The sequence below is a fragment of the Natator depressus genome, chromosome 28, assembly GCF_965152275.1.
Source record: "Natator depressus isolate rNatDep1 chromosome 28, rNatDep2.hap1, whole genome shotgun sequence".
NCBI lineage: Eukaryota > Metazoa > Chordata > Testudines > Cheloniidae > Natator > Natator depressus.
The window spans coordinates 4,923,191-4,935,706 of NC_134261.1; the positions used below are offsets into that span (position 1 = coordinate 4,923,191).

The window sequence follows — 12,516 nt, forward strand, 5'->3', positions numbered from 1 at the left end:
GAATCTGTTGTCCTGATTCTGAGTCATCAGGTGTATCCTGCTCTGGAATTTAACATTCTGTGAAACAAAAAAGGTTCTTACCCCTCGGTGAGAGGCGGGTTTTTCTCTCTCTCCTGAAGGCCATTTTGTTACATAAATGGACATTAGTTTTGTTTGACAGAATGTAACAGATTTCCTGGGGAATTTGAGCCAAATCGTAAAATAGATTCCATTTTTTTTCTTTTTCTTTTGCTATTTTCCCACCCTGCCATGATGACCCGGAGAAAGTCCAAGTGCAGTTCAGTCAACAGGAGAGAATACGCCAAGTTATTGGACATGCTAACAAAGCCATAGTAGTGTGTTTAAATCTCTGCTCTGAAATCGTGGCAGACCCCAAACTGTGCAACTAACTGAAGCAAGTTCAGATGATCACAGTGGTGTTCAATTGTTTAGGTCAATATGTCTCAGACGATCCAAGGAGAGAATTCCAAAGTAAGAGGCATGGAAGGGTGCAAAATCCCCTTGTATTTGGTTCTCAAACTGGTTGTGTCCCAGGCCCTACAGGAGGTTACTCCTGAAGATCTCGCCTGGCTAACCTTGTGAATTAGGAAATGTTGTCCCGAACTATGCAGATGTGGAGGAAAGAGAAGTGGTGCTTTGCTGAACTCGCCCTTTCTAGTTGCTGCAATTGTGTATAAAATGAAATCAGTGTTGAATGTGAGACAGTTGCAGAAAAATAACTATTTTCTAATAGAAACCCCACCTCTGGTAACTCAGTGAGACTTGGATCCAGGGCTCTAATCTGGTTCCTAACTTGGATCTGTGACACCATTTGAAAGAAATAAACTGGGCATGTTTGAGAGGCCATTCTTCACGAAAAGTACTCAGATTTTGGGTGGTCTGGTAAAGGATTCTACAATGGAGAAATGTAAATTTACCCTGTCCAAGGCAAAGGATTTGCAAGAACTCAGGGCAAACTAACAGGCACGCACTTGTTCATTTTCACCCCAGAGAAGAAGCTGTGATGCACTATGACCCAGATCAAACTGTTTTTGGAACACCACTGCCTAGTACAGTGGCACTGATTACAGCCCCAAAGGACGCCAGGGTTAGATTGGGAACAATTGTCCTCTACCATTGAGATCCAAAGTTCCATGAGGCAAAGTGAGAAATGGTTGATGCCTTCAGAGGACATTCCTTCCCCATGGATCCCAGTCTGGCTGCCTGGTCGGACAACAAGGACGTTCATGCTGTGGAAGGGATGGTAACCAATGAAGGAATGAATGGGTCAGGCCCAGAGTTCAGACTGCAGCATTCACAAATCTTGTGTCCTGATTCTATGCATTTGTCTCTTAGTTTTGTTCTTGTGTCTTATGTATTTGGACCCCTTCTCCTCCACCTCCTGATACTTCAGAAGATTACAAAGTGTAAAAAAAAAGCACAGGTGTTTTTTTATCATGATGCAAACCTGCCCTCCTAGGAGAAGCTTTCTACCAATACTTATGGCAGAAGACCCAGAGATAAATGAACTATCGGAAGTGGAATGCACCTATATGAGGGGTAAACCGTAATGGCTCACTTGGTCTCAACTGGGATTTCAAAGGAAACTAACACATATCATAGAATCATAGAAGGTTAGGGTTGGAAGAGACCTCAGGAGATCATCGAGTCCAACCCCCTGCTCAAAGCAGGACCAACCCCAACTAAATCATCCCAGTCAGGGCTTTGTCAAGCCAGACCTTAAAAACCTCTAAGGATGGAGATTCCACCACCTCCCTAGGGAACCCATTCCAGTGCTTCACCACCCTCCTAGTGAAATCGTGTTTCCTAATATCCAACCTAGACCTCCCCCACTGCAACTTGAGACCATTACTCCTTGTTCTGTCATCTGCCACCACTGAGAACAGCCGAGCTCCATCCTCTTTGGAACCCCCCCTCAGGTAGTTGAAGGCAGCTATTAAATCCCCCCTCATTCTTCACTTCTGCAGACTAAATAAGCCCAGTTCCCTCAGCCTCTCCTCGTAAGTCATGTGCCCCAGCCCCCTAATCATTTTTGTTGCCCTCTGCTGGACTCTCTCCAATTTGTCCACATCCTTTCTCTATTGGGGGGCCCAAAACTGGACGCAGTACTGCAGATGTGCCCTCACCAGTGCCGAATAGAGGTAAATAACACTTGCCTCGAACTGCTGGCAATGTTCTTACTAATGCAGCCCAATGTGCCGTTAGCCTTCTTGGCAACAAGGGCACATTGCTGACTCATATCCCGTTTCTCGTCTGCTGTAATCCCCAGGTCCTTTTCTGCAGAACTGCCGCTTAGCTAGTCGGTCCCTAGCTATAGCAGTGCATGGGATTCTTCCATCCTAAGTGCACTTGTCCGTGTTGAACTTCAGTAGATTTCTTTTGGCCCAATCCTCCAATTAGTCTAGGTCACTCTGGACTCTGTTCCTACCCTCCAGAATATCTACCTCTCCCCCCAGCTTAGTGTCATCCGTGGACTTGTTGAGGGTGCAATCCATCAGATCATTAATGAAGATGTTGAACAAAACTGGCCCCAGGACCAACCTCTGGGGCACTTTGCTTGATACCATCTGCCAACTAGACATCGAGCCATTGATCACTACCCGTTGAGCCTGACTATCTAGCCAGCTTTCTATCCACCTTATAGTCCATTCATCCAGCCCATTCTTTTTTAATTTGCTGGCAAGAATACTGTGGGAGACCACATCAAAAGCTTTGCTAAAGTCAAAGTATACCATGTCCAGCACATTCCCCGTATCCATAGAGCTACTTATCTTATCATATAAGATTTTGCAATCTTTAGGTGTGTCATTGGTACCAATGAAAAAGAAATTAAAAATGAATTTATTGGTTAAAGAGTAAGATGCTAATGATGTGATAACCTGAATTATATTGGAAAACTGAAGTATATGTTGTTGTTTTTTCCTTTTTGTTACTAATATAGGCAATGGTGGTTAATGCTGGAAAGTTTATTTGGGATAATTCATCCCCCTTGGACAGAGGAGTTCTGACATCAAACCTTACTCCAAAGCTTGGGGTGGGAGAAGTAATGGATCTGAGAGTACAAACTCCATAGAGAATTTAATTATTTGTTTTTCAAATGGAATTTATTTGGATAAGTGCTAAAGTAAATGTCTGTAAAGAGGAAAACAGTGTGTGTGACCGTTTCCCTCGTTAGATTTTAAGGATCATGGAGTTCCCACCTTCTCTTGTTTGCAAAGGAAAGACATGAGATGTGTCATGAGATACACATACTGTGATAAACTCAGGACAGACAGCTGCAATGGGTGTGTGTGTAGAAAACAGTCCCAGAAGGGTAAAAGGCCCTCCTCCCTATCAACTGAGAAGAGGTAACTACAGGTCAGTCAGGTTCAGCTGAGAAGGGGTTACCAGAGAATCAATTAGGATCAGCTGAGAGGCAGTTACCTGAGGTCAATTAGGGTCAGCTGATTCCAACTAAGGGCTGCCTGAGACCTTTTTAAACCCTCCCGTGTTGGGAGAAGAAGGAAGGATGAGAGAGAGAAGGAGTCAAGCTGCTAGTAGACTAGGAGTACCAAGACAGCAGGGGAGGCTGCATTCCCTCCCATAAGGGAAGAAAACCAAGCCCAAAAGACAGGCTGGGCGAAGGAGCGGACTGCCCCTGTGCATCTTAGAAGGGCTGTTTTACCCCAGCCTGTCTCACCAAGGCTAAAAACAGCTGAGGCTGGTGAGACCGAGGTGGTACCTTGCCACAATACTTATTAATAAGAATTGTGATGGATGCACAACACACAGTGAGTATTTTGTCTTTTAAAAATTCCTGCAACCCATTTTATTTTTGGTGCTGAGATTCCTTTTCCTTTTGAGGAGGGTAGTTCTTAGAGGAAGGTTTCAGAGTAGCAGCTGTGTTAGTCTGTATCCACAAAAAAGAACAGGAGGACTTGTGGCACCTTAGAGACGAACCAATTTATTTGAGCATAAGCTTTCGTGAGCTGCAGCTCACTTCATCGGATGCATTCAGTGGAAAATACAGTAGGGAGATTTATGTACACAGAGAACATGAAACAATTGGTGTTACCAGCAGGAGAGCGGGGTGGGGAACACCCATTGTTTCATGTTCTCTGTGTATATAAAATCTGCCCACTGTGTTTTCCACTACATGCATCTGATGAAGTGAGCTGCAGCTCACGAAAGTTTATGCTCAAATAAATTGGTTCATCTCTAAGGTGCCACAAGTCCTCCTGTTCTTTTTGCGGATACAGACGAACACATCTGCTACTCTGAAACCTTACCAACTTTGTGTAAGAAGCAGCGGTGCAACTGGTTAGTGTGAAGGGGAATAGTGCTGGGGTTACGAGTTCAAGCCTTACCTGGAGCACTGGTTTATATTACACATGTAGCTTCCCCCAACTTGCTTTGCCTAATTCACATGGAACGACCTGTACTAGGGTAAGGAGAGTAAGTTCTAAAATGGGAGGTTGGTGTATAGCTCGTGAACCTACCATTAGCTCCCGGTGGATTGTTCACTGGCAGGGAGGATTGATTTATTTGCTGCTGAGAAAGCTGCCAGGACAGGTCTCCGGGTATCAGATCTCCTGGCTTCTTCCAGCACACCCCAGGCTCCATGACTGCCCCAGTCACTGCTGGAGGAAGGTCCTATATGCACCAAGCTGAAATCTTTCCACAGCCCTTTTAGTGCAGTTGGCAGTGTGTCAGTCTTGTAATCTGAAGGTCTGGAGTTCAAGCCTCAGAGAGGGCAACTACTCTTGCTCCCTGCTTCAGGTTTTATAAAGGAAATCAGGGAAAAGAGACTAGAGCTGAGTGGTTTCTAGACACCCTCCCATCCATCTAACACACACAGACTTTTCTAAGGCATTAACTTTTCCTTCTCCTTTATGACTCTTTAATGCATCTGGAAATACCGATTCCAAGAAGCCCCTTCCCACAGAGCACACAGCCGTAGTGCAAAAAGAAAACTGGGAGCTGCCAGGTTGTTGTGGGCAAGTAGTGAAAGGGATGCACAAAAAATCCACTAGGACCATTGCCCCCCATGCTCACCCCCAAGCAGCTTTGACTCTTGATGACTGTGATGCTGAGATTCCACTACCTCAGCATCCTCAACACCCCCCCGAAGGCAGGTTCCTGAGACCCCTGTTCATAGTCCTGACCCCAGCCAGTGAGGCATCCCTGCCCAGCCACTCACCTTCTGCCCCAGGAGAACCAGCTGGTGGGCTGCATCCATGGGCAGACAGCTTATACCGCTCCCCTCAGGGCAGCAGCCGCAGCTGTTGGCAGCTAATCCCCTCCTAAGGCTTGGGGGAAGCAGCTGGGGATCACTTGTTATTTCTTCCTCACTGTGTTTGAACACATTTCTCTCTAAAACTTATTTAAATTTACAAAAAGAAAAGGAGTACTTGTGGCACGTTAGAGACTAACCAATTTATTTGAGCATAAGCTTTCATGAGCTACAGCTCACTTCATCGGATGCATGCTGTGGAAAGTATAGAAGATCTTTTTATACACACAAAGCATGAAAAAATGGGTGTTTACCACTACAAAAGGTTTGCTCTCCCCCCACCCCACTCTCCTCCTGGTAATAGCTTATCTAAAGTGATCACTCTCCTTACAATGTGTATGATAATCAAGGTGGGCCATTTCTAGCACAAATCCAGGGTTTAACAAGAACGTCTGGGGGGGGGTGTAGGAAAAAACAAGGGGAAATAGGTTACCTTGCATAATGACTTAGCCACTCCCAGTCTCTATTCAAGCCTAAGTTAATTGTATCCATAGAATCATAGAATCATAGAATATCAGGGTTGGAAGGGACCCCAGAAGGTCATCTAGTCCAACCCCCTGCTCGAAGCAGGACCAATTCCCAGTTAAATCATCCCAGCCAGAGCTTTGTCAAGCCTGACCTTAAAAACCTCTAAGGAAGGAGATTCTACCACCTCCCTAGGTAACGCATTCCAGTGTTTCGCCACCCTCTTAGTGAAAAAGTTTTTCCTAATATCCAATCTAAACCTCCCCCATTGCAACTTGAGACCATTACTCCTCGTTCTGTCATCTGCTACCATTGAGAACAGTCTAGAGCCATCCTCTTTGGAACCCCCTTTCAGGTAGTTGAAAGCAGCTATCAAATCCCCCCTCATTCTTCTCTTCTGCAGACTAAACAATCCCAGCTCCCTCAGCCTCTCCTCATAAGTCATGTGCTCTAGACCCCTAATCATTTTTGTTGCCCTTCGCTGGACTCTCTCCAATTTATCCACATCCTTCTTGCAGTGTGGGGCCCAAAACTGGACACAGTACTCCAGATGAGGCCTCACCAGTGTCGAATAGAGGGGAACGATCACGTCCCTCGATCTGCTCGCTATGCCCCTACTTATACATCCCAAAATGCCATTGGCCTTCTTGGCAACAAGGGCACACTGCTGACTCATATCCAGCTTCTCGTCCACTGTCACCCCTAGGTCCTTTTCCGCAGAACTGCTGCCTAGCCATTCGGTCCCTAGTCTGTAGCGGTGCATTGGATTCTTCCATCCTAAGTGCAGGACCCTGCACTTATCCTTATTGAACCTCATCAGATTTCTTTTGGCCCAATCCTCCAATTTGTCTAGGTCCTTCTGTATCCTATCCCTCCCCTCCAGCATATCTACCACTCCTCCCAGTTTAGTATCATCCGCAAATTTGCTGAGAGTGCAATCCACACCATCCTCCAGATCATTTATGAAGATATTGAACAAAACCGGCCCCAGGACCGACCCCTGGGGCACTCCACTTGACACCAGCTGCCAACTAGACATGGAGCCATTGATCACTACCCGTTGAGCCCGACAATCTAGCCAGCTTTCTACCCACCTTATAGTGCATTCATCCAGCCCATACTTCTTTAACTTGCTGACAAGAATACTGTGGGAGACCGTGTCAAAAGCTTTGCTAAAGTCAAGAAACAATACATCCACTGCTTTCCCTTCATCCACAGAACCAGTAATCTCATCATAAAAGGCGATTAGATTAGTCAGGCATGACCTTCCCTTGGTGAATCCATGCTGACTGTTCCTGATCACTTTCCTCTCATGTAAGTGCTTCAGGATTGATTCTTTGAGGACCTGCTCCATGATTTTTCCAGGGACTGAGGTGAGGCTGACTGGCCTGTAGTTCCCAGGATCCTCCTTCTTCCCTTTTTTAAAGATTGGCACTACATTAGCCTTTTTCCAGTACGCAAATAAATTGCAATTCAACAGTCTCTCGCTGGAGTCTGGTTTTGAAATTTTTTTGTTGTAATATCGCAACTTTCATGTCTGTAATCGCATGACCAGAGAGATTGAAGTGTTCTCCGACTGGTTTATGAATGTTATAATTCTTGACATCTGATTTGTGTCCATTTATTCTTTTACATAGAGACTGTCCAGTTTGACCAATGTACATGGCAGAGGGGCATTGCTGGCACATGATGGCATATATCATATTGGTAGATGTGCAGGTGAACGAGCCTCTGATCGTGTGGCTGATGTGATTAGGCCCTATGATGGTGTCCCCTGAATAGATATGTGGGCACAGTTGGCAATGGGCTTTGTTGCAAGGATAGGTTCCTGGGTTAGTGGTTCTGTTGTGTGGTATGTGGTTGCTGGTGAGTATTTGCTTCAGGGTGGGGGGCTGTCTGTAGGCAAGGACTGGCCTGTCTCCCAAGATCTGTGAGAGTGTTGGGTCATCCTTCAGGATAGGTTGTAGATCCTTGATGATGCATTGGAGGGGTTTTAGTTGGGGGCTGAAGGTTACGGCTAGTGGCGTTCTGTTATTTTCTTTGTTAGGCCTGTCCTGTAGTAGGTGACTTCTGGGAACTCTTCTGGCTCTATCAATCTGTTTCTTCACTTCCGCAGGTGGGTATTGTAGTTGTAAGAATGCTTGATAGAGATCTTGTAGGTGTTTGTCTCTGTCTGAGGGGTTGGAGCAAATGCGGTTGTATCGCAGAGCTTGGCTGTAGACAATGGATCGTGTGGTGTGGTCTGGGTGAAAGCTGGAGGCATGTAGGTAGGAATAGGGGTCAGTAGGCTTCCGGTATAGGGTGGTGTTGATGTGACCATCGTTTATTAGCACTGTAGTGTCCAGGAAGTGGATCTCTTGTGTGGACTGGACCAGGCTGAGGTTGATGGTGGGATGGAAATTGTTGAAATCATGGTGGAATTCCTCAAGGGCTTCTTTTCCATGGGTCCAGATGAAGATGTTATCAATATAGCGCAAGTAGAGTAGGGGTGTTAGAACAACACTTCCTCAGCTCTCGTCCCCTAACGCCCAACTTGATTATCATACACATTGTAAGGAGAGTGATCACTTTAGATAAGCTATCCCCAGCAGGAAAGTGGGGTGGGGGGAGAGAGAACCTTTTGTAGTGGTAAACACCCATTTTTTTCATGCTTTGTGTGTATAAAAAGATCTTCTATACTTTCCACAGTATGCATCCGATGAAGTGAGCTGTAGCTCACGAAAGCTTATGCTCAAATAAATTGGTTAGTCTCTAAGGTGCCACAAGTCCTCCTGTTCTTTTTGCGAATACAGACTAACACGGCTGTTACTCTGAAACCTGATTTAAATTTAGAGACCCTCCCTCCATTTCTGCTTTATGCCTCGTTCCTGTACAGATGTGAACACAAAGAAACCTTTGGGGACTACTTGCAGCTACTTCCCTGAAGATTTTTTAATTTAATAATTGCTGAGTCCTACCCCCATTAAGAACAGTGGATTTTATGCCCAGGAGCTTAGCTAAAGGCAAAATAATGGGCTAAGGTTTGTTACCCCCATGGCCAGTGCTGGAATTCACTATATTATCCCAGCACAAAGGCCAAACCATTGCACAAAAGTTCCTTTCATCTAGTTTTTCTTTTAGTGCCCTCTGCAGCTACGTTATTGTTTTGTTCATTCAAGCCACAATCAGAGGTGGGTGTTACCCTGACACACAGGGAACGTAAAGATGTCCACGAGCATGCAGAGTTTCAGAAATATACTAAAGCCCAGGTTTTTTTTACTTCTCACTGTTGAATCAGATTGCAGTGCGTGACTAAACAGGGAAATCCTCAACAGGGAAATACTCAACCTGGTGCTAGAGTAAGATTCTAATCTGCAGTGAATAAGGCGCTGAGAGGCAGATCCTGGGGCAAGTGTCAGGGACGCACACCCTCCTTTGCTGGTTATAAAATAACAGCAGCTCCAGCTCCAAGGGCAATAGCTCCCTGGCTGAACTTCAAGCAGGGGCCCTTTCTGTGCATCACTCATCCTGGTGTGACTCAATAACAGTCACTGTGGGCCAAATCCTCCACTAAACAACAATAAAAAAACACCCTGCCCACAAAACCTCCAGAACTCTGCCAGAGCTGGGGGATCCGTGCCAAGAGAACAGAACTAGGAACCAAGGCAAGACAAGGTACCACGGCCAGCTGGCACCTGCGGCCAGGTTCGGGGAGGGGACAAGAAGAGGCTGCAGATGCACAAGAGAGTTTCTACGAGGTTGAACACTACCAGAGACAGGTTTTTCCGCTCGTGGCTCCCTGCAGAGAAAATGCGCTCCCCTGTGAAAGCACCCCAGGGGGGAATGGATAAACCAGCCACATGGTGGCGCCATCCCTTCAGGCCTGGAGCAGCAGGTACAGCCCTGCACAGGGGCTCGGGGCACATCTACATTGCAATTGAAAACCCCAGGGCTGGGGTGGAAGATAGCAGGGAATCCATGAACTGAGGCATCCTGGGCATAACTTGGGGGATCTGTGCTTTGCTCCACACTGGGGATATTTGCACACAGCTGATTAGGAATCTGCCCACAGGTGAAATGATGGGGAAGTTGGGAACTGCTCTGCCCACTTATTTCTCCTTCTGCCCCTTTCAGTCTCTCTCTCCCTCTCAGGCTGGGAGATGTTGGTCACTTTCCTCTTCCCAGCCAGCGGTGATCCCTCTCCCCGAGCTAGATCGGCTTCTGAAAGTGCTAGCCAGGTGCCAGAGCGTGTGTGTGTGTCAGTAAATACAGCGGCTCTGGCGAGTCACAGACACATGGGTGGTGAGCAGAGAGGGGGGCTGGCTGCGGCCGGAGATAGCCCTGCCTTGCCCCAGTGATCGCTGCTGCAGCGCGGGTTAGTGTTTGCAGGACACACACAGGAAGGGGCTGGAGCAGCTGGGAGGAGCCAGGAGGAACTGGGGAGAACAAAGGACCGAGACCAGGTATTGTTACAAGCCGCTGGTCTGCCTCCGCTGTGACCTGGAAGCCCAGCAGGAGCAGCTGTTGATTCCCCAGCTGGGGAGAGACCAGCATTCAAGCTTCTTGTGTCTCCAGCTGAAGTGGGGGGAAGTTTCTCCAGCTGGAGCCAGCCCATAGGGCAACCCTGGGCTCTGCAGACACCAAGCCTGAGCCGGAGACTCCAGGTAATTGAGAGAGACCATTGGATGGGGAAGAACTGGGCACGGGCAGGAAAGTGACTCTGGGCACAGAGGGATCCTGAGATCTTGCGGCTTTTGCACATCGGCTCCCTTGGTGCTAATGAACTTGCGGGAAGGGGAGGGACGGGGGGTCTTAGCTGCAAAGGAAACTCCCACCCTCAGTCTGCCTCCAAGCTCCGGCCAGGATCTGCCCCAGAGAGGCAAACTGTAGGGAAAGAAATCGGGCCCTAATGGGAGGGTTCCCCCTTGTGTGTCTGGAAGTGTCAGGGAGGGGAAAGACAGTGTGACACTCTGGAGATTGAACGACCTCTGTGCAGGCAGAGCATCCCTGCAGGGGAAAGAACAGGACCCTCTCCTCTCAAACATCCATAAAAGTCTCTCCAGTTCTTCCTCCTTTTCTCCCCAATTATTAACCAATCCCAGCAGCTGCCGCCTCCACCCACAACTGCCCCAAGCAAGTCCCTCCCCAGCTATTACTTGCCAATTACCTGTCCATCCCCTGCTGGCTCCTTCCCAGCTTAAAGCAGCTTTAAAAAGGTTTCCCTGCTCAATGGTGGGAGGTGGCAGGTGGTGGTGGTTTATTGAATATTCCGATATGATCCCTTCAAACCTTACCAGTTTTCCCCTCTAGCTAATTATTAAAGCTATAGAATCCCCCAGATCTTGGTGTTTTCCCTCTCATATAATCAAATATTTAAGTTTTGACCCATTTTCTCACCAATTCCCAAAGATTGATATAAAATACTAGGGCTGTCAAATGATTCAAAAAAATTAATCGTGATTAATTGCACAATTGAAAAATAACAATCACCATTTTAATTGTGCTGTTAACAATAATAGAATACTCTTTTAAAATATTTTTGGCTGTTTTCTATATTTTCAAAAATATTAGTTTCAATTACTACACAAAATACAAAGTGCACAGTGCTCACTTTATGTTATTGTTTTGTTGACCTGAATTTTATGGGTTAGTTCTTATGGCTTGCCACTGATCGCATCCAACTGGAAGATTTATAGGTTCTTGTACAAGTCAGACTACAGGGTCCAAGAACTCAGAGAGCTCTATATCGGGAGAGGACTCTCAGGGTGCTTGGCAAAAACACTTACACTGAGGACATTACCAAATTGATAAAAACTTTATTGAGATTAACGAAAGAATAATAAATGCTATGAAACTTATGACTGCAAATCAGTAAAACAATTCCAAAACTTCTGGTGGTAATATTCCTATTATAAGTACCTTAACACACTCTCAGCCTTCCTTGAGGACCCGGTAATAGGAGATGAAGGACCAGCCTTACTCCTGGCATGTCCGATAACACAATGGTGCTGGCTTCCCCAATAGTTAGGAATGTTGAGGAGTTACAGTATACTACACAAGCTGAGCGTGATGGACGATTGTTCTCCTATATTCTCTAGACTAAGAAAAGAAAGAGCTAAAGACTAAAAAGTGCTCAAAACTCTTCCTTACAAGGTATTTTATAGGATCCTGACGCTACGTCATGCAGGCCTAAGCTACTATACCCAAATCTTATTTCCATACCCTAAGAAATTTATGGGTACTCTTATCCTTTCGGTTAGCGGATTATGACACTTACTCTCTATATATTAATAAGGATTATCTCACTCCCAAAACTGCCAACCTAGGCTCTCTTGGTGACTTCCAGGTTGTGGTATACCCTGCAGTTACCAACCGGTTGTAGATGCTGGATAAACCTGTTCAGTGTTGTGTATAGTTCCTCCCTTTGGTTTCCCAAAGTTTAGGGACCATTCCTGTCTGTGCCAAAGGTTACCAGCCTTTATGCTGATTTACTCTTAACTGATTATACTTTTAGCTGTTTAGCGGATCTTACTGGATACAGGCCAGTGGGCTTCTTGCATTTCAGCAAAACTTATTCCATGTATAATTATTAGGAAACACATATCATATGCCTCAACACATCCTAAATTCATAGGAATTAATACTGATAACATAAGAATAAAATGAATTAATTCAGAAAGAGAAACATATTATTCGATATGGGTGGCTGGATTCGTAGGACATAGAATCATAGAATATCAGGGTTGGAAAGGACCTCAGGAGGTCATCTAGTCCAACCCCCTGCTCAAAGCAGGACCAAT

At 46.0% G+C, this 12,516-nt stretch overlaps 1 long non-coding RNA gene across 2 annotated transcripts in view; it reads right to left on the reverse strand.

The window, feature by feature from the left end:
* LOC141978995 (uncharacterized) overlaps positions 1–12,516 on the reverse strand; it is a 58,933-nt gene that overhangs the window by 20,211 nt on the left and 26,206 nt on the right. The window lies entirely within an intron of this gene.